This window comes from Schistocerca piceifrons, chromosome 5 (genome assembly GCF_021461385.2).
Source record: "Schistocerca piceifrons isolate TAMUIC-IGC-003096 chromosome 5, iqSchPice1.1, whole genome shotgun sequence".
Classification (NCBI taxonomy): domain Eukaryota; kingdom Metazoa; phylum Arthropoda; class Insecta; order Orthoptera; family Acrididae; genus Schistocerca; species Schistocerca piceifrons.
In genome coordinates, this window is record NC_060142.1 from 420531287 (window position 1) to 420554944 (window position 23658).

A 23658-nucleotide genomic window follows, 5' to 3' on the forward strand; every position below is an offset into this window, starting at 1 on the left:
CACGACACATGTCTAAATCGGAGCGGCGACTGTTTAGAGAGGCAGCTGGAAGGAGTGTCTAACTGTTGCGAATAAATTTTTTTTTTCATTTTCACTGTTGTTTTCATTTCACGACCGATCGGACCTTACTATCCTCGTATTATTTCTTAAGTCAACATCCTTTTTTCTTCAACAAAAAAGGGGTTCAAATGGCTCTGAGCACTATGGGACTTAATATCTGAGGTCATCAGTCCCCTAGAACTTAGAACTGCTTAAACCTAACTAACCTAAGGACATCACACACATCCATGCCCGAGGCAGGATTCGAACCTGCGACCGTAGCAGTCGCGGGGTTCCGGACTGAAGCGCCTAGAACCGCACGGCCACCGCGGCCGGCTTTCTTCAACACATACTAATCGTACAGAGATGAATTACGTGTCGTTAGCAACGTTTTTTAACCGTCTTCTGACATTGCACACCGATTTTGAGCTAAAACCTACCATTTGTGGAAAATTTTAACATAAACGAGACTTTTAACTATCAATAGGCATAGGATCATTATGGATGCCCAGCTTCATACTTACAGTTTACGAAGTTAACCTATTAATCACGAATAAAGGACTCCCTTTCGATGTTATCTTCCTGTAAATATCATTTCATTTGTTTTAAAGTACTTATTAACTGGATAATTTGTATACAGCATTGTCATGGATAATAGCCGTAACCACTGCGGTAATCCACTCTCTCTGCCCCTGCCCCTTAAAGAAAATGAAAAACAAGAAGTACACGAAGGTTTCTTTCTTACGTCAAATATTGTTTGCACCGAGGTGTCGTAATACCCTGTAAAGAATTTTGTCCAAAATTATGTGCGTGAAAACGTGTATACAAAAATGTATCATAAATTCACCATTATTATTTCGCTTCGTTCAGTTAATTTTTAAAGACGTTTTCTCTTCATTCTCACAACTACCCTTGTCCCAACGACTACATTTATTCCAAATACTGTCATTATTTACACCTTTAAGAGTGCGAAAGTTTCTCACGGGTCCCCTTGGTGCTCTCATATTTGTTTTTGCTTAATATGCTCATGTTTCTGGGACATGGTACCTGTTACCTCTAGTTCTGGGATTTAAGTACTCAGTCAGCTGGGCGCACGAGATGTTGGTGGCTAAGTATCCAGCAGTTTCCGTCGCTTTTCGTTCTGCAAAATACTGCGTACACTAACAGATACAATGTCAGTTCTTCTCTTCAGACCGAAATACAGCCGCCGCGAGGGATTAGCCGAGCGGTCTAGGGCGCTGCAGTCATGGACTGTGTGACTGGTCCCGGTGGAGGTTCGAGTCCTCCCTCGGGCATGGGTGTTTGTGTTTGTCCTTAGGATAATTTAGGTTAAGTAGTGTGTAAGCTTAGGGACTGATGATCTTAGCAGTTAAGTCCCATAAGATTTCATACACATTTTTTTTTTTCGAAATATAGTCGCCTGAGTACTTCACACTTCCATGCAAAGGACTCATCAACATTGTTGCAGGAACTTACCAGCAGCGCCACTACAGACTACTTGCGTAAGGTTACCAGTGTGTACCTGACTTTCCACGCGATCGGCTGGTAACGTAAGCACACGTGGACACGAGCTGCTCTACTTGTAACTCTGCAAAAAAATCACTGTACCTGTCACAATGTAGTCGTTTCACTTCTTTACACATGTATCTGATCAGTATAGAAGATACCATGTACGTTTGTGAGCATAATTTACTGCCAGAATGATCAAAGTGCCCAAAACCCAAACGAGTAGAGACTGTACCTTTTTGTGATAAGCCGCATCTTGTGGAATAGTAATTTGCATAAATTCTTCTTATTAAATGAAATGTAATGAACTACTCAGAGGGATGGTAATATGTAATAGCCAGGTAATATGCAATAGAGTCAGACTTCAAGAAGAATATAATAATTCCAATCCCAAAGAAAGCAAGGGTTGACAGATATGAAAATTACCGAACTATCAGTTTAATAAGTCACAGCTGCAAAATACTAACGCGAATTCTTTACAGACGAATGGAAAAACTAGTAGAAGCCGACCTCGGGGAAGATCAGTTTGGATTCCGTAGAAATATTGGAACACGTGAGGCAATACTGACCCTACGACTTATCTTAGAAGCTAGATTAAAGAAAGGCAAACCTACGTTTCTAGCATTTGTAGACTTAGAGAAAGCTTTTGACAATGTTGACTGGAGTACTCTCTTTCAAATTCTGAAGGTGGCAGGGGTAAAATACAGGGAGCGAAAGGCTATTTACAATTTGTACAGACACCAGATGGCAGTTATAAGAGTCGAGGGACATGAAAGGGAAGCAGTGGTTGGGAAGGGAGTGAGACAGGGTTGTAGCCTCTCCCCGATGTTATTCAATCTGTATATTGAGCACGCAGTAAAGGAAACAAAAGAAAAGTTCGGAGTAGGAATTAAAATCCATGGAGAAGAAATAAAAACTTTGAGGTTCGCCGATGACATTGTAATTCTGTCAGAGACAGCAAAGGACTTGGAAGAGCAGTTGAACGGAATGGACAGTGTCTTGAGAGGAGGCTATAAGATGAACATCAGCAAAAGCAAAACGAGGATAATGGAATGTAGTCGAATTAAGTCGGGTGACGCTGAGGGAATTAGATTAGGAAATGAGACACTTAAAGTAGTAAAGGAGTTTTGCTATTTGGGAAGCAAAATAACTGATGATGGTCGAAGTAGAGAGGATATAAAACGTAGACTGGCAGTGGCAAGGGAAGCGTTTCTGAAGAAGACAAATTTGTTAACATCGAGTATAGATTTAAGTGTCAGGAAGTCGTTTCTGAAAGTATTTATATGGAGTGTAGCCATGTATGGAAGTGAAACATGGACGATAAATAGTTTGGACAAGAAGAGAATAGAAGCTTTTGAAATGTGGTGCTACAGAAGAATGCTGAAGATTAGATGGGTACATCACATAACTAATGAAGAGGTATTGAATAGAATTGGGGAGAAGAGGAGTTTGTGGCACAACTTGACTAGAAGAAGGGATTGGTTGGTAGGACATGTTCTGAGACATCGAGGGATCACCAATTTAGTATTGGAGGGCAGCGTGGAGGGTAAAAATCGTAGAAGGAGACCAATAGATGAATACACTAAGCAGATTCAGAAGGATGTAGGTTGCAGTAGTTACTGGGAGATGAAGAAGCTTGCACAGGATAGAGTAGCATGGAGAGCTGCATCAAACCAGTCTCAGAACTGAAGACCACAACAACAACATGCAACAGAGGGTTGAAAATAAAGATAACAAAATACATTTGGCAAGAAAACTATGAATGTGTTGTGTAACAAGCAAGAGGTACGCCATACAGGCACAACCACTTGTCTGGCGTCCCTCAGTCCCTGTCAACATCCTCCAGACAGCGCTCACAGCCGCGGACCTCTTCCTCCTTCTGCGCTGCTTCCTTCAGCATGTCGTATACAAAGGTCACTATAGTGGACAGCAACCAGTATGGAACGCTGTCAACCACAGACTACGTCGCTTCTGCATTGTACTGGCAGACGGGAATTATTGTGCGCCAAACACGACGCGCCGTGTACACTGACACACTCACGGACCAGCAGTTAGACACTTCAGCTTAGCGCTTGCAGTCAACTCAGTACGGTACTCTCACGGCTACCTTCCGTCTTAACAGTCGCTATTTACAGAGCAATGGGACTGTCATGAGTGTCTGCAATATTACTAACAACTATAGCACATAGACTACGAAGAGACAGCAAAGTTATTTTAGATATTGTATTAGGTGTAGGACATTATGTGCCACACATCAGATTGTACCAAAGTTAAGTACCATTTTGTAACACACTCTTAATAAATGGCATTTGTTATTTACACGTTTTCCCTAGTTCTCTTTGGTACAAATTTTCCATTAGATTTCAAAGTAAATTTCCGAAGAGCTAGAGTTTTGAGGCTTTCAACATAGCTCGGAACTGGATGACAACACCATATTAATTCTATTTCGAGTCTGGTGTGTGGCGGATGGTACTTTGCTTTTGTGTCTTTCTGTTCGGTACAATTTTGCAACAGATTTTAAACTAAGTTCGTTATGAGCTGCAAATTTCAAACGTTCAGCATAATTCAGAACCGGATGACGTACAATACTAACTTGCTTTCGCATCTATTGTGTGGCGGAGAGTACTTCGTGTATCCCTGCTATTTCCCCTTTCCCCGTTCTAGTACTGAATGTTTCACAGGAAGAACGACAGCTGGTAAGCCTCCGTATGGGCTCCAATCTAATTTTTTTCACGTTCTTTTCGCGAAATATACGTAGAAGGAAACAATATATAGGACGAGTCAGGTGAAGAGACTGAAATAAACCTGAAATTTATCACATGTCCCTGTAGTGATATCGTTAAAATGTTTGTAATCGATGGAAAAATTTCACACACACAAGCCTAAAAAGCAGAAAATAATTATTTAAATAAAAAACCTTTTTAATACGACAAGTTTTTAAAACGCATTGAAGTATAAAATAATTTCTCATAACCCCTTACAGATCCTAACTCCGTACAGACAGCCCTGAAAATCTGTGGTGGTGAATTTTGAATCACTATGACAGTTATTCTCAAATTTAAAAAGATAACCGTGGAGTACATGCATCAGGTAACAGTAAGGAGTGCAGAGAAAAACTGAAAGTTAAATATCTTCTTGCAAAGATTTTGCTTGAATTTGAAATATGTATTTCGTAATGCTTGCAGTAAACCACTTCACAATAAACTGCAAATGAGAAAAAATATATGTGTAAAATAAACCTGTTCGTAGACAGCGCTCTTCCTAATATCTTCCATATTTCGATGTCTGAGGTGAATCAACTTCTGCACTGTCCTGCTTTATACTAAAGATGTGTTTAATATAATGAAAACTCATGTGGTTGTCTTAATGTATGTCACTGCATAGATTATTAGTATGTACCAGTTGTCAATCAGTTATCTTTATACTGTGACACAGTTTTGTAATGTATAAAGTGCTTACTACTTGGTTTCTGTTTTTTAGGATGATTTGATAATGCCCTTAAGCTCGAAACTAGTCATGAAGTAATAACGGAAACTAATATTGCAACTTTGACGGTTCCCTGCGATTTATTACATAATTTGGTTAAGTTGAATAGCTGCTGACGTCACGATTCCCAGAGGTCTAGAAATTAGCAGACTGTACTTTCTTGAAGAGTTTCGATTGCTTCTTTTGTTGGGAGATTTCTGGCTTCTTGCATTTTCGGTTCTCGTCCTTTGAACCTTTGTTGTTCGGGGCTGTTGCTTACTTTTTAATTAGACTTTTAACTGACTATTTTATGGAGAATAGGTTATTACAAATGATGTCCCACTTTTGTATCTCTATTGGAAATAGTGCTAGAATGTAAGTTTTCAATGAACAAGGAGTGGGTGCATAAGAACACTTAGAAGAAGAAGGAAGAACTCTTAGATGTTCCGCATAACACAACATGCCAACTTGGAGAAAGAAAAAGTGGCCAAATACAAAATGGCCAGTACATTTTAAACTGATACTCTTCGAGAGTGTACTACACCTAATCTCAATGCCTAAGTCTCATATCTAACAGCTGATACCTTTTTTTTAACTTATCTGCAGAGATTTCACAAAACTGAAACACATACTTTCTTGAACACCGAGCAAAGCAATGCTTACAGAAGAAAAACGCTGGTACTCCACAATGCCAGAGTATTCCAAAATACCCAATTCATCTCCAGGTGTTGCGTTCCACACCAGTGTGTCCTTGTGTTTCTTTCAGCCCAAGTTCACTAGTGCCTGTTGATTCCTTATGAACTGCAACACGTAAGACCATGATCAGTCATGAAATGCATAATGTCCCTTCAGAAACTAATGTGCTTCAATCGAAACCTCTCACGCACATTTGAAAATATCTAGTATACACTTTTTCCCAGTCATGTTGCTATACCGACTACATCCACACCTTGATGTCTTTCTCATTTGTTTCATGTTAGGAATAATACTGGGAATTCCTTTCTGTGTCCCAGACAACCTTGGACTTAGTCTTTCCTGCTGATCAAACCGATGTTGCCATTTTTTGCTACCGAGTCGAAGGCTTCCAATCATTGCTGAGATTGCTGTTTCGTTTCTGGCGTGAAGTGGCTGACTTGCGTATCATCTCATAATGTCAAAATAATAAATCGTTTTAGAAATTGCTTTCCGCAAGCATAAAACAAATGTGGCACCCGTTAGAAAGCTTTATGTTATACAGGGTGTAAAAACTACGCATACAATATTTTAGAGTGTTTAGATAAAAAGAAAGGCTTTTTTATGAGACAAAAATGTTACCGGTGCACCGTCTTCCCGCGAGAGGTCCGTGAAGATTTTGACGCTAGTGATGTTCAAAAACGGTGCTCAAACTGCCTTGTGATGAAGGTTTGTTTTAGAAACGTTGCTGAAAATTCATCCGTTTACATAAACGCACAACTGGCATCTGCCTTTAATAATTGTGTAACATGCTCAAAATAACCTGATATTTCACGAATAATGGCTACAGCTTCAGCCAAACTGGCAACCAGCTGTGCATCAATGTAAACTGACGACCTTTCAGAACATCACTAAAACGATGTTCATCACACGGCAGTTTGAACACCGTTTCTGAACATCACTAGATTCAAAAACCTCCATGGACTCCCGGCCGGGAAACGGTGCACCTGTGGCGCTTTCGGCACATAAAGTGTTTCTTTTTATATCCTCTACACACCATAAAATTTTGCATACGTAGTGTTTTACACCCTGTGTATCGCTGCGTGCAATATACACAGTATTCTCTCTTTTTATGTAGGGGAGAGAGGGGTAAGATAACTAGTCACTGACCCTTTGTCCGTACTTATAATAGGAATACTTCTAATGCTTCACAAGGCGAGACACTAAAAACTCGCACAGTGAAGTCACTGCCGCCAGTTCAGTGTAGTCATATAATTGTCGTATACAGAGTGGTTGTAAAGTCAATACCTATCTTTAATTTTGATTATCCTAGAAAGTAGCATTAGCTCTTGCTGGCGTTTAATAACGTTGTCTAACGTGAAGTTTAGCACTGATGATTTCAGAGGTTGATAGAGTGGATGCCAACAATGGCTGGTGTACTCACAATAGAAGACAAAGCAAAGACTGCCGCCAGATATGAAGTTTGGCGATCGGTGGTGCACGTTCAGAGATGGTGGAGGCAAGAGCGAGTTAGGAATGCAACGCTTAACGCCAAGACAATAAAAGATTGTCGTAAGATATTAATGACAGCTAGTAGTGTGAAAGATACAAGCTAATTTTTTCGGCCTTGGAATCCACATTACGTGCAACAATTGTTCAATGAGGATTGCGACAGGAGAATGGAATTTTCCGAGGTTATGATTGGTCGGGGACATGATTATCCCGATCTGCATGACTATATCCTGCGATCTGATGAAGCGGTATTTCACGTGCAGGTTTCGTGAACCGTCACAGTTATCATTATTGGTGAAATTTGGATCCAAATGTAATGACTGAAAAAATGCAGTCAAGATCCAAGTTAACCATCTGGTGTCGGGTGACGTCAAGCACATTCATCGCCCCATATGTACTATGCGATACCACGAATGGTGCACGATAGTTTGAGATGCTTCGAATGTACGTATGGCATCTGATTCAAGTGGGATTGCTGTTCATGAATGATGGAGCTCCACTCCACTACGCAATTCCAGTGGGAGGATGGCTTGATGACAATTTCCCTGGCAAATGGATTTGCAGTTGGCACCGACAGAATGGCCTGCACGCAACCCTTATCTAACCCCCGCGACTCCGTTCTGTGAGGTAGTGCTAAGCAACGAGTGTAGAAGTTAAAACCAAAGGGTATTAACAGCTTTTAATGAAATATCCGTGAACTGTTTGCAAAGTCCCCGCTGAGATGCTAAGAAAAACCGTGGATTCTGTTCCTTAAAGATTCGAGATTTGTGTGGAAAATGGTGGTGCATATGTTGAAATGTAACTTAACAACCAAATCGTCCAACGTGTTATATTTTCAAGACATTCAACATAAACTCTGATGGAATGACTATTAATACGCATATCCGGTTATTCCTTGCTACAGATCACTACGCCGGCCGCGGTGGTCTCGCGGTTCTAGGCGCTCAGTCCGGAACCGCGTGACTGCTACGGTCGCAGGTTCGAATCCTGCCTCGGGCATGGATGTGTGTGATGTCCTTAGGTTAGTTAGGTTTAAGTAGTTCTAAGTTCTAGGGGACTGATGACCACAGATGTTAAGTCCCATAGTGCTCAGAGTCATTTGAACCATTTTGAACAGACATTATTTCTTTAATTGTCACTACTTATTCATGTCTTATTCTTGTTAAACCTATTCCAAAAGTCAAACACTTTTAACATAGCCGACGGTGGCATGTTGTCTAGGGCAATATGACGACCTCGCCATCTACTGAGCGCTGGTTATTTAAAAGCAACTACACTCGGTGATGCAGTTAATGGGTTCATTTAACCTGAGATCAAAACTTGTGATTTCCTTGTGCGTAATGACCACAATTTTGTTGCGGCGAAATCCCAGATCCTGTTCTTGTTACGTGTCACACCGTAACTAAAAATATTGCTGTTCAGTAACATATATGTTTGGGTGGGGTCCGCCGTTAGCAGTTTGCTTTTTGTCCCAGACATGTTTCACTGAAGTTGTAGCATCATCAGTGGCTTTTTTATTATTATGGCTGTTAAACATAAGGAATGTTCTTACTGTTTAAATACATGTAAATATTAGTTTCTAAATCGTATACAGATTTTTGAAGAGCACATACAATTATGTATTCATACCTTCTTGCCATATGGTGTGGTTTTCCTGCCGTATTACGCTTTTACAGTGTCTGTTTTTCTTTACAGTTTAACAGCCATACAGTTTAACGGCCGTAATAAAAAAAACACTGATGATGCTGCAACTGCAGTGAAACACGTCTGGGACAAAAAGCAAAACTGTTTCGCTAAAGGCGGACCCCACCCAATAACGTATGTTATTGTTAAAGCAAACACAGGCAAAAGAGTTTCAACGTCAAGATGATTATTGCTGTTCAGGCTAGGACACCTAAAAGTTAATTCACAGGAATTCCTATTTACTCTCATGATGAAAATCAGGTTAATCATAATTAAGAACCAGGACCTTCAGTGACGGTTGTTCCTGCTATACCTTACCAATAGCAACATGTGAGGGGATGGTTTCCTTTATGCTCATCTTTTGAAACTATTGTAATGAGTCATATACTTTATATTTTAAAATTTTGAAAAAAAACTTTACTGTTTTTGATTAATTCTTTTACAAGATTCCATAATTGTTTTAAATGTTTTATTTAAACTTAACCTAAAAATTTAAGTCTTAATAATAGACGTCACTTTCCGCAATGAACCTTGTATTCAATATTTTCAGGCTCTGGGTAGTACTAACACATCACTGTCTCTTTAAAGAGTATGATGTTATTAAATGTCACCAACAGTTAACGAAATTAGATTTTTAATATTTTTGTGATGGTCATAAAGCGCACTCCCTCCTTCTTCATAAACCCGTTGGTAGTACACATTATAGAAACTGTGTTCGCATTGCTAGGGTTAAGCTAAAATGGTGAAGAAGCATTTTCGATTTCAAATCGGCCATGTGTGAAAAATCGGAAAAGTCACACTACGCAAAGCACAAGTGTTTCAATTGGCTCACCTTTAAAACCGATGTTGATCCATAAGGAAACGTACATGGTGGAACACGAACATTTAAAACAACAAAGAAAAAGTTCCAATGAAAGTGTATTGCAGTGCGCTGCATGTGATCAGATCCGCCAGGGGACTGGATAGTGTGTTGTAAATGCCACACGTGGTGAGTTGAGGACTACTCAAACTATGAAGAACAATTAGTGTCTGATTTTTTAATTGAAAACACTTATCTAGAAGTATATTAATTTTCATCACAACAATCCTTTCATTGAATACTATTCAATCGGAAATAAAAAGCAAGGTTTAATTAATAAATGTACTGTGTTATACTTTCTTATAATAAAAATAATATTCATCTTTTACTCTCAGTACTGGAGCAAGACGGCACTTAAGCTTTGGCTCTTAAAATCCCCAAAAATGAATCTAATACTTGCGTAATAATTTACCAAAAATTCCAGTTTCCCTTTCAGTATGTCTTGTGTATTTATTTTTTAGTATTATTTTTGTATCCACGTCTGCATAATTTTACGTGTTGATTTTCTTCTCAAAGAAAAATGACAGAGACAATCATAGCCAGATTCCTTACATGCTGCAGAACAGCATTCCGGAACCTGCTATATGATATGATCGTCATGAGAGAACTTAGCAATTTCTCCAAATTGGCGACAAACTTTAGAATCCGCTGAAAACTGAAACAACTGCTTCCTCAAAGTGGCGCTTTGATACAGGAAACGTACTCCTTCGCGAAGATTGGCGCCTAGGTAGGAGGGGAAACCTCTGAGGAATGGAGGCATTATCTGCTTTCTATGTTCCAACATATAGAACTTGGCCTCTGCCCTTCTCACCAGTTTTTGGAATCGGTTGCTTACTGTGGACTGGTCTCTCCGGTCATCCCATTCATTTCCAGGCACTTGCCTCCTCAGGTCTCTCTACTGTTTTGTTATTTATTACCTTCGACAGAGTCACGTAGTGACGCCAGCGACTAAATACCACAATTTTAATGGGGCGAGAACAATCATCTCGAACAGAAGACCACGTGGTAAGAAGACATCACAACGACAACCCCCCCCCCCCCCCCCCCCCCGTTTGTCGCCTCGACCGAACTTCCCTCATTGATGCCATCATCTCTTTACTCTTTAATCTCTAGGGTTTATCTCGAGAGTTTCCCCCACCAGAAAATCAGTGAAGAGGTTAAATTTGACTTTTAAAGTAACGATACGTTCATTGCCACTCTGTAAGCACTACTTGCGTAGTAATTTACTAACAATGTCAGTTTTCCTTTCAGTACCAGTGTTTTACTTATGGTCGTATTGCAGTGAATTCTTGGCTGTACATGTACTTTAGTAATAGCTGTTCTGAGCAGTGTCAAAGTTATTGGTTCTAATACCAGGTGCTGAAAAAGTATTTCATGCTTTTAGAGGTAGCAGGTATGCCCAGCAAACATGGGCTCTAAAATGCATACCTTAAGAACTAGGAGCACTTCTTCATATCCGCTATTGATCTCTTCTACTGCAGGCTTTTTGGTGTTACAAATGACCAACAGAACGCAGTAAGCAAATGAGTATTCAAATGAGACCACATTATTCTGTTATTTTGAAACAGGAAATGTTCTCATGTAATCTGCTTGGTATTATGCACGATTTGAACTTGAGCCATCGCTAAGGAGATGCTCACTATGCTGTCTACCATTTCCGACGTGGAATAATAAGCTTTCATTATAACGGTAGGTGCAAAGATAAAACAACAATGCAAGAGCGTTTCACAAACCTATCAAAACACAAGCTGGTTCCATTAAAGCTAATTTTTTAGCTGCACCAAGAACTGTCAATACGATTTACAGTTACAACAGCAGAGGAGTGAGTCCTCATCCCTTTACTGGTTTCTGTTAGTCATTCGTAACAGCAAAGAGCTTTCAGAACAAGAGATGTGCTCTACAGTAGCGAACATGAACAAGGGCCCATAGCTCTTAAGGTACGTATTTTAGAACCAATGTCTACTGCACGTTTTTGGCTTGTTTTGATCCATACTACCAACTATCAAAACATAGAACACTTTTTTTAACAAACTGTATGTCAATATGTTAATGATGACATTTTGATTTATATGTTATACCGCTGTCCATGTCCTCTGTTTCTTAATTAACGCGTTTAGAACTTCCTGCAAAAAAGGAAGAATTCGATCGGTTTACGCGGTCAAGACTCTGACCAGAAATCATACTTAAATTTCCCACGGAAAAGGTGGAGAAAAAGTGCTCTACCCTCACTTACACAGAGTGCCTCCCCACCCAAGAAGAAGCTATCAGTTACATCATATAGACATTTCGAACATAGACTGTCTGATAGAAAGTATCCGGACACTCCTACGTAATGTCTAATTAACCGCCAGATGTCACGAGAGGCGGCTCCTCCAGTATAAAAGGAGGCGGGGAGTATTGTGTTGTCAGTAACACCAGAATGAGTCGGTTAGGAGGGCTCAGTGACTCTGAACGTGAACTAGTCATGGGCTCTCACCTGAGTAACAAATCTATTAGGGAAGTTCAGCCCTTCTAAAGCTGTCCAGGTCGTCTGTTGGTGATCGCGAAGTGGAAACGCGGAGGAAAAACCACAGCTATATCAAGACTAGGGAGACCTCACGTACTGGCGAATAGGGACAGTAAAGTATTGTGGAGCGAGGGTTGTGCAAACGTTGCATGAAATCAGCAGAGGGAATCCCTCACGACTTCCAATGGGCTACTAGCAGTCCAACAGTGACTTTGTGCAGGGAGTTAAAGAGCATAGGATACAACAGTCGAGCAGCTGCTCATAAGCCACACATTTCTGTAGTCAATACTAAGTGACGTTTGAAGTGATAAGAGCGACGCCACTGGACATTGGGCCACTGGGAACGAATGATTTCGAGTGTTGAACCATGCTATATTCTGTGACAATCTGAAGTTAAAGCTTAGCGAATGGCTGTAGATCGTTGTCCGCCATCATGTGTAATTCCAACAGTGAAGTGCGGAAGAGGTGGTGTCGCGGTATGAGGGTGACGGTGTTTTTTGTGGTTATGGTGTGATCCCCTTATAGCCATTAAGAAAACGCTAAATGCGAAAGGATATTTTACGACATTGTGCACCGCATACAGTTGAGAAGCATTCAAATAACTTCCGGGAATTCAGCCAGGTAACACTTTCAGCGAGTGCCGATATTTCGGCGGGAGAACACCCCGCCATTTTCAAGGCAAACTGCAACGGACAGGCTACGTACATGCAAATTTAAAACTTCGATTCTCGGACTGATGCAGGAAAGATAACACACACACTGAGCAACTAGTGCCACCAAAGATGACCAAAGTCAGAGCAATCGATAGTGAGACTACGAACTCGCAGGTGAGGTTAGGAAGAAGGATGATAGATCATTGAGACATGCAGTCTACAGGAAACGTACTCACACCGACCTGTACTTACAGGCTAATAGTTGTCACCATCAGGCTCAGCGTGAAGGGGTACTTCGTACCTTGGTGCACAGGGCATATGTCGTTTCCGGCGCTGAGACTTTGCCGGCTGAGCTGACCCATCCTGAGATTACGTTTCATCAAAACGATTATAGTGATAGACAGATTGAACGTGTGTTGCGCTATCGACCAACTGTACATCGGGTGCTTGATGATAATTCTGAGTCGACACCTAAGTCCACTGCCTTTTTGCCTTACGTAGGAAACACTTCCAACAAGATCGGTCGTATATTACGGAAGTACGATGTGAAATGTGTTTTCCGACCTCCATCTAAAATTAGAGTGCTTTTGAATTTTGTGAGGATCATCTTGGTCTACGTAAGGCAGGTGTATATCACATTCCTTGTAGCTGCGACATGGCATGTATTGGTCAAATTATCAGGACCGTGGAGGACCCATGTACTGAGCATAAACGGCACACACGATTACAGCAGCCAAGTAGATCTGCTATTGTCAAACATTGCTTGGATACTTGTCACCCCATGTTATTTAATAACACCGAGATATTGGAATCCACGTCCAGTTATTGGGACAGTGTTATTAAGGAGGCAGTTGAGATTAAATTAGCGAGCAACCTCGTTAACAGGGATAGAGGTTTTTGTTTAAACTCTGTTTGGAACCCGGCTCTCTTCCTTGTCAAAAAACAGAGGAACAGAGTCAATGCTACCTCACCTGCGAGTTCGTAGTCTCACTATCAATAGCTCTGACTTTGGTCATTTTTGGTGGCTCTAATTGTTCAGTGTGTGTGTTATCTTTCCCGCAGCAGTCCAAGAACCAAGGTTTTAAATTTGCATGTACATAGCCTGTCTGTTGCAGTTTGCCTTGAAAATGGCGGGGGTGTTCTCCCGTCCAAATATCGGCAGTCGCTGAAAGTGTTACCTGGCTGAATTCCCGGCAGTTATTTGAAAGTTGTATACGCCAAGAGAAACTCAGGTCTCAAGTTAAGGAGCAGTTCGAAGACGATGATTGTTTGTATCAGGATGATTGTGCACCCTATCCTAAAGCAGCAGCACCTCTGAGACCATAGTCTGTGAACAACAACATTTATGAAATAGACTGGCCTGTCCAGAGTCTCGACTTGAACTCAATGGAACATCTTTCGGATGAGTGAGAACGTCGACTTCGCTCCAAAGAACGGTCTGTCATTCCTCCACAGACATTCACATACTTCATTGAACGTGTCCCCAGCAGACTTCAAGCCGTCATAAGGGCGAGTGGTGGATACACCCCGTATTAATGTCCACTAATATGTGTACGAACTTTGAGAAGACAGCCTAGGCAGAAGTTGGTGACACTGTTTAGAAAGTGGTGGTGTTCAGTGGAATTAACTCTCAAGTTACTGCGAACACCAGGCAGCACTAATTTGTAGCTAGAGACTTGAGAACGTGCAGTGGAAAACGTGTAGCGACTGTCGTGATCCTCGCTGGAGCAGTATTCAAACAAACGGGAGATATATGGACTGCTTGGGTCACCGGGGGGCGGCGTGTCGTGAGGAAGCGACATTAAGCGCGACCGTCCCCCGACAGGGGATTCCCCGCGGGCGGAGCCGGCACGCACTCCGGGCGACTCGTAAACACACAACAGCGGCTCCCGCGAGGACCATCAGCTGCCGCCCTGATTCACAGGGGCCGCTGGCCGCTCCGACGCCGGGGCTCCGTAATGGGGACCCGTATTAAGTGACGGCCCGGCACCGTGGCGCTCGCTCCGTGAGCCACTTACTTCCCCTCTTCCTCGAAATCTACCTAATGCCAAAGCTGCTCCACATTACAAGTTACTTAGTTATTGACCAATAAACAACTGATTCTTTTAAAGACTTGAACTCTTACATATAACACACCTTCAGCCTTGTGATTATTTCTTTACAAAGGAGTTAATGTATTAATATTTGAGGTTAAGCATAAGAAATTTTAAAAAAGGTTTGAAATTATGTTTAAAGTTTATTGGAAGTGGGTAAGTGCGATCATTATCAAACGATCTTTGCGCAGTGGCAATATCGTAACCAATGAAGTAGAACTGATGTGCGATTATAGCTAGTTGAAAATTTTTACCAATACCCCGCCAGAGAGACATGAAATACTGTCTCTGTGGCAATTTTTGGCAGCCTCTGAGAGGGTGTAACTAGTGCTTGGGTAGCTCAGTTGATATAGCACTTGCCCGCGAAAGGCAAAGGTCCCGAGTTCGAGTCTCGGTCCGGTACACAGTTTTAATCTGCCAGGAAGTTTCAGTTACCTTCTCTGCCGGCACGGTAGCTCAGCGTGTTCGGTCAGAGGGTTAGCTGCCCTCTGTAATAAAAAAAAACTGAGTTAATCGATCCACAACGAACTTAAATGGATGTCTTACGACGTTCCCCGAGAGCAGACGCAAAAAAAGGCTAGATGAATATAGTCTCGGTAACTTGCGCTCCATTTTAAGCAAAAGTCAGTTTTAACGCGTCTCAGTGTTTATGACGTCGTATCTGATGAACTACGTGGAGTACAATGATATTATTTTGCAGGTACATTTAGTGATACACACTGATCAGCCACGACATTTCACCTTTTGCATGTATACCAGTGGCGACGCGTCGTGGCGTCGAAGCGATGAGGCCTTGGTAGGCCACTGCAGCTCCACATCTGCATACGAAAGTCATATAATTCCGGTAAATTCCGGGGAGGTGGGCTGTGAGCTGTGACGCCACGTTCAATCACATCCAAGATGTGTCAGAACGGGTTCAGATCTGATGAGTTGGGAGACCAGCACATCAATTCGAACTCGCCACTGTGTTCCTCGAACCACTCCATCACACTCCTGGTCTTGTGACATGGCGCATTATCTTGCTGAAAACTATCACTGCCGTCAGGAAACATGATTGTCTTGAAGGAGTGGTGCCTTGCACGAGCTCCACTGGATCCATGGATGTCCACGTGAATGTTCCCCAGAGTGTAATGGAGCCGCCGCCAACTTATCTCCGTCAAGACTTCCTGGCAATTTCATATCAGCGCACGCTCCACTGTCGAGTGAAAATTTCATTCTAGAAACCCATTATATTGATACGAGGTATTTTCAGATCACAACATTCAGTTTTAAGGTTTCGGCATATGAACATTTATTTTGCCCACTGCATGTCAAAAAAATTGCTGAAAGGTAATTGTGCGGAAAAAGTGGAAGGAGTGAGGGCACAGCTTTGGCAGTTCTGCCAGGGCTGCATGATCACTTCAGTATGATTCAACACTTGCACAATGTGCCGCCCCCAGCGACAGTGACAGCTGTCCCTGGCCCTCTTTCCCTAGCTAAGACCATAGTCCTTACATAAACAATGTGTGCCTGTGTTGTTGTGAAAAATGTACCTGTGTCTACCAAGATCACTACTAGTGAATTATTTTTGGAGTTCTGTAGCTCCGCTGATAAAAATGGAACCCATATGGAATTACTTTAATGTCCACCTCTCTGTCCCTCTGTAAAGACCCATTTTCTCATGAACAGAAAAATGTGTCAAGTTGAAATTTATATTAAATACGGTCTCTTGGCGGTGTAAAAAATTCAATCTTCTAAGTCAATGCAATCAAAATATACACCCATTTATGTCATGTATTTGGATACCCACAAACTCACTCATCATAACTAATAGATTAACTATCTATTTTCATAATTAAGTTTGCATGGAACCCTCAAAGCGCATCCTATTCGTATTTGTCGAGTTTTTTTCTTTTCTTCTTTATGAGTGTTTCAAGATAATTGTTTTTTCTTTTTTTATGAACACCATGATGTATTAATCTATCCTTTCTTGTCTTGGTTTTGATTTTGTTTATGTGACTATAACAGACTAGTTCCTCAACTAGAAAGAGCCCCCATAGCAAAGCTCAACAGCACAAAATGTTAGGACTGCACAGCCTTTGTCTGCATTAGTTAGTTACATGTCCCGTATATCATTTGAATGATTATTCTATTGAAGTGATCTGGAATGAGTCAGTTTACTGATATGAATGTTACATGATTAATTTTAACACTAATGAAGCCATTACTTTTTAGTCTTACTCATGCCACTACACTTAAAAGGTTTTTGTTTTTTACAAGGCCATCAATTCTTAACTAGAAATTCGTTCATGGAATAGAAGTAGCTGCCCAGGAGAAATAATTTTAGGTTAGATTTAAAACTTGCTTTGCTACCTAACATGCATTACATGGTATTGGGCAAACAACTAAAAAATTTTGTTGTTACATATTGAACATCTTTCTGAGTCATTGATTGCTTTAATAATGTTAATTAGACATTAACAAGCATTTGAGGCTAGCAGTGATCAATTAGTTTTGACTATAACTTGAATTGTTAATTTTAGATAGCCATAATTGCAATTAATTCAGAAGTTGGTAATTTTTGGTGAGATGGTGTTTTCTGTTGTAATGGCCCTTCACACACTTCTGGCCATTACAGTAAGTCAGTGTCTGATATAGTTTATGGGGTATGGTTTCAAAGGGGATTGAGCAGAAGGATGTCATTGTGAATGCCAACAGGCCCTCTCATGGAACTGCATGATATGCAGTAGCAATAATTTAGGGAACAAGAGCAGGAAATCTGTGCCTTTCAGGTGCATTTGGAGGAATTAAGGAAAGAACTGCTAAAGATTAGAAAAGATATGGCGAGGAAGGTGGTTTGGAACTGACAGGTGGCAAGAATGGCCACAGACAGAGAAAAAACATGAGAATTTCATGGTGCAATGGTGCACACACAAAGCATGTCCAGCAACTGCCAGAGTTTAGCGAATAGGTGCATCAGATAGAAATAGGTGTAGCAAATACGCAACAGATTCCAGCAGTAAACAGGAAGCTCAGAAGTGTGAATAACGTTAAGAAGAAGAAGAAACCATGCCTTAACAGCGTTGTAAAGCATATTAATGCAGGGCTGAGGATGGCACTGATGTAACTAACTTGGGCCATGTTGCATGGCACCACACAATGTCATAATGACCTTCTTCTCCAACTGCAAGAGCCCTCTGCTCGTCAAGTTTCTATAGCATGTAACCACAATCAGCGTGCAGCACTGTGAAGACACTTTGCAGAAACTGCAATGTGCCATAAAGTCAACTGGCCAGGAATGCTACTGGACAGAATCATACTGTTATACAATAATCCTTGCCCCCACACTGCCAATCAGATGAAGTTCACACTTCAACAAATTGGATACGAAACACTTCAGCGTCCTATATTCAGCTCAGATGTTTTGCCGTGTTATTTTCACATCTTCTGTGTCCTGAAGAAAGAGGTGCGTAGACATCAGTTTCAGTCAGACGAGGAAGTGCAAGAGTGGGTGCGGTAGTGGGCCCATCAGTGGCCAACTGCATTCTATGAAACAGATATTGATCATCTCATCTCCCAGTGGGAAAAATTTCTTAATGTGTGTGGTGATTATTTTTGAATGCCACCATTCCATGGTCTTACTGTGGTGGGTGTTTGGCTATCACTTATTTCCTAAGGAGCAATCACTTTGATTACATTCTCTAATATCATTGATTGCAAGGAATAATACATACTAATTTAATTTAATGGGTACTCTTTAAAACTGTAAAATTCTTTTTTCATGATGTAACCTTTGAATTTCTTTTGGAGAGTTGTCATGCATACTGCCTTGCAGGATTTTAGGCAGATGTCTTAGTCACTTGATATCAAGTACCAAGGCCCTTTTTTTTAAGGATCATCAATCAGAACAGTATGCTTCATATCTTGTTCTTCCTTCATGTGTTGCATACACTAGCATTTGTAAACTATTCTGAACCTTCCTTTATTATGTCTAATACTGTTAAATATATGTACAAAAATGTAAAAATAAACATGTATAGATTTCTGAAGTAGTTTCTGCATGGTTCAGAAATTCTTCTTCTTATAATGATCCTAATTGTTTATCTTTTTTTAATGTGGAAACTCTTTTTGTTTCCTGAGTGCTTGAGTTTCCCTACACTATCACCCCACACATTAGGTATGGTTAAGAGTCTGTGCTATACTGTGCACAGGAGCTATTTGTCTGCTTATTGCAGTAGCTTTTTTACTGTGAATGTGATGAAGCTGTGTTTCTTATAAATTGAATTACTATACTGTTTCCATTTCAGCTCATTACAAATAGTAATACCTAAGGACCTAGTCGAGCCTTCTACTTGAAACCTTTGTGCCATCCACCTCTAAATCCTTGTGAACAGATTTCTCAATGTTTCTGAACACACAGTCTTTTTAAGGTTTATAATCAGTTCATTTTCCATGAGCGACTGGGCTGTGATGTTGGTAGAAAAATATGTTTTTCTCTCAAGCAGTTCCACATTTTAGTTACTGTTTGGTATTGTTATGTCATCTGCATACAGTGTTTTCTTTTCTCTCTCTTCAGCATTTATATCATTTATAAACACATTAAACAGCAATGACACCATTTCCAAACCCTGCAGGACTCTGTGATTGATGACTTTGGTTCCTGGTGGTATGTTTTTTCTGCTGATAGATACTGTTTCCTGTTGCATAGGCATGATTCCATCCACTCCCCTGCTTGCCCACAAATGCCATAGATATCCAATTTTGTATCAGTATTTCATGGGCAATGGTGTTGAAAGCTGTGGAGACATCCAGAAACATAGCAGATAAAACTTTTTTCATCTAATGACTGTATAATGCAGTCAGTCTGACTGGCATTTGTATTTCTATAGATTTACCCTTTCTAAAACCATGCCATGAAGGTACAAGAATGTTGTGTTAGTCTAGGTAATCAAGCAGTCTATTATAGAGAAGAATTTCCAGGATCGTTGAGAAACCTGATATTAGCGAGACTAGTCTGTAGTTGTTGGTGTCCTTTTCATCCCCTTTCTCTTGCACTGGTACAACAGCATTTATCTTCAGTTTTTCTGAAAAAAAATATCATCTCTGAAAGAGCAGTTTGCTATGTCCAGCAATGGTTCAATTGTTTATTCACTTATTTATAATGTGATTCAATATTTTTATTGTCACCATGTGATATCTTGATGTTTAGTTTATTCACAGTTTTTCTTAGTTCTTCTTCTTTGACTGGTTTCAAGAATGTGGTTCTGTATAATTTTTTTGATACCTTAGTAGCTACTCTCCTCTTTTTGCACTATTTAATTACATTTTAAGTCCTCTACCACTTTTGTATAATAATAATTGAGTATGTGTGCTATTTCCCTACCATTTGTTTCTTTGTTTGATACATCATTTTCTTTTCTTTTAGCATAAATTACATTATAAGCTGCCTTTATCTTTTTTTTTTTTTAGTTCATTATGTTTGTGTTAATTGCTCTTACTTTTGTCTCTGTTACTATTTTTCTGTACTTTTTTATTGCTGCATTATTATTATTATTATTATTATTATTATTATTATTATCATCATCATCATCATTAATTCTCCCTTAAGGAGAGTCCTAAAGCTCAATTAGTTTTCATGGCATTTTTTGTCTCTTTCTTTTTTCTTCCAAAGCCTCTCATAAAATATATTCACTGCTTCCTCACTGCTGTCCACTTTTTTCCTGTTTTGTCCTATTTGGGCATTTGCTGAAATTTCTACTGTTTTTTGGATTTTTCTGTGTATTTTTACCTGTCTGTCATATCTTCTGTGGTTTGCTTTGCCCCCTTGGTTTGCACTGTCACTATTTTAAAAATTTTCTCAGTCAGTCCGTTTTCATTCTCCTACATATGTGTCTGTAGAACTTTGCCCCCATTTTCCTAGTGTTGTTTGTAATTGTCTTTGTCTGTCTGTACTGTTCTGTTGTCAGTCTTTCAATCCAGATCCCCTCTCTCCTAACCAGCCCATAGAATTTTCCTCTCTTTTCTGTTTCCTTGATTTTTATTCTTCCCTTCATAAGTGTTCTTTATGAGGCATAAATCGCCTCTGTAAGATTACTGTATTATTGTATCTTAATTTATTGTAACAGTTTCACGTAATTCAGTATGCTTGTATTTTTGTGATCCTTTCTTCATTGGATGTTGAGTTCAGTCCTGTTTTCTGTATAATCTCTTCCAGGTATTTGAAACTTTCTACTTGCATTGTCTTTCCATACAGTATCATCAGCAGACATTTTATGATGACAGTTCTATCCTTGTATCTCTCCATCTTTACCCCACTGACTCCTTTGTCCCATGTCCTGAATATTTTCTCCAAAACTGAGTTAAGTAGAATGAGTGACAGGCCAGTTCCCTTTCTCATTCCAGTCTTGATTTCAAATGGTTCCAAGATCTCTCCTGTGGGCTTCACTTCATTGGATGTTGTATTTGTAAATTGTTTCCTGGATTAATCTTCTGTTCTTGTTGTCCACCTTCCTTTCTTCCAGTGTGTTGAAGAGGGTTTTTTTTTCTATCTGTGGAGTTGTAGGCCTTCTTGAAGTCAACAAATGTTGTGATGTTCCTGAACTTTCTTCTTGTTAACATTGTTCTCAGGTGCCAGATCTGTTCACCGCATGACCCCTTTCAGAGCCTCCTTCGTGTTCTCCTGTCTGTAAATCTATCTGAGGCCTTAGCCAACTTAACAGGGCTTTTGACAGTATTTTGCATGTCACAGGTAATAGTGAAATTCCTCTGTATTTATTAGGATCTCTTTTGTCTCCTTCCTTGTGGAGAGGGTGTGTTAGGGCTGACCTCCACTCCTCTGGTACTTTTTCTGATTCCCCGATGTTTTCACTGATTCTATGTAATTTGGGTGCAATGTGTGCTGACATAAGCTGGCTCCAGCACACCAGGTGGCAAAGAGGTTGCGAGAAGATCAATAGAGGCAAACAACAGGCTCACAGGAAACACACTGCCAATGGCCTCTGAACCACCAGTATTTAGATTGCCACTGCATACTGGAAGGCCAGTCTGTCAAAACCAGTGAGCTTGGGTCTGTCATCCAGTGAGTCACCAAGTCGAAGTTGCAGTCACAGCTTCTAGCTGAGAATCAGGTAGCACATAGCTACCAGAACAGTCTGCATAGTAGACTTTATACTTCACCAGCAGTGAAGCTAACGTGGACTATTACGGAGAGCTTGCACCACAACAACTATCTTGAGTTCAGTAACTTTCTATTTTTATGAATAAAGAACCCAGTTGATTTAGGCATGCAGTTCTACATCTACATCTACATACATACTCCGCAATCCACCATATGGTGCGTGGCGGAGGGTACCTCATACCACAACTAGCATCTTCTCTCCCTGTTCCACTCCCAAACAGAATGAGGGAAAAATGACTGCCTATATGCCTCTGTACGAGCCCTAATCTCTCTTATCTTTGTGGTCTTTCCGCAAAATGTAAGTTGGCGGCAGTAAAATTGTACTGCAGTCAGCCTCAATTGCTGGTTCTCTAAATTTCCTCAGTAGCGATTCACGAAAAGAACGCCTCCTTTCCTCTAGAGATTCCCACCCAAGTTCCTGAAGCATTTCCGTAACACTCACATGATGATCAAACCTACCAGTAACAAATCTAACAGCCTGCCTCTGAATTGCTTCAATGTCCTCCCTCAATCTGACCCGATAGGGATCCCAAACGCTCGAGCAGTACTCAAGATTAGGTCATATTAGTGTTTTATAAGCAGTCTCCCTTACAGATGAACCACATCTTCCCAAAATTCTACCAATGCCAGTCTTTACACCGATCACAAAGCCTGTCCAAGTCATTTTGTATCCTCCTACAGTGAGTCAACGACGACACCTTCCCGTACACCACAGCATCATCAGCAAACAGCCTCACATTGCTATCCACCCTATCCAAAAGATCATTTATTTAGATAGAAAACAACAGCGGACCTACCTCACTTCCGTGGGGCACTCCAGATGATACCCTCACCTCCGATGAACACTCACCATCGAGGACAACGTACTGGGTTCTATTACTTAAGAAGTCTTTGAGCCACTCACATATTTGGGAACCAATCCCATAGTTAGGAGTCTGCAGTGGCGCACCGAGCCAAAGGCTTTCCGGAAGTCAAGGAATATAGCATCCATCTGATACCCTTCATCCAAGGTTTGCAAGATATCATGTGAAAAAAGGGCGAGTTGCATTTCACAGGAGCGATGCTTTCTAAAGCCATGCTGATGCATGGACAGCAACTTCTCTGTCTCAAGGAAATTCATTATATTCGAACTGAGAATATATTCGAGAATCCTGCGACAAACCGATGTTAAGGGTATTGGTCTGTAATTTTGAGGATCCGTCCTTCTACCCTTCTTATATACAGGCGTCACCTGCACTTTTTTCCAGTCACTCGGGACTTTACATTGGGCAAGAGATTCGCGATAAATGCAAGCTAAGTAAGGAGCCAATGCAGTAGAGTACTCTCTGTAAAACCGAATTGGAATCCCATCAGGACCTGGTGATTTATTTATTTTCAACCCATTCAGCTGCTTCACAACCCCAGGGATGTCTATCACTGTCCTCCATACGGGAATCTGTACGAGACTCAAATGGCAGTATGTTTGTATGACCCTCCTGCGTGGAAGATTTCTCAAATGCTAAATTTAAAATTTC

General features: G+C 40.7%; 1 non-coding gene across 1 annotated transcript; it reads left to right on the top strand.

Annotated features, from left to right (window-relative positions):
- The first annotated feature begins 15167 nt into the window (after window positions 1–15167).
- LOC124799713 lies at window positions 15168–15306 on the top strand. Its single transcript, XR_007017068.1, has one exon. It is a non-coding gene; the product is annotated as a U4 spliceosomal RNA (small nuclear RNA).
- Window positions 15307–23658: the final 8352 nt, after the last annotated feature.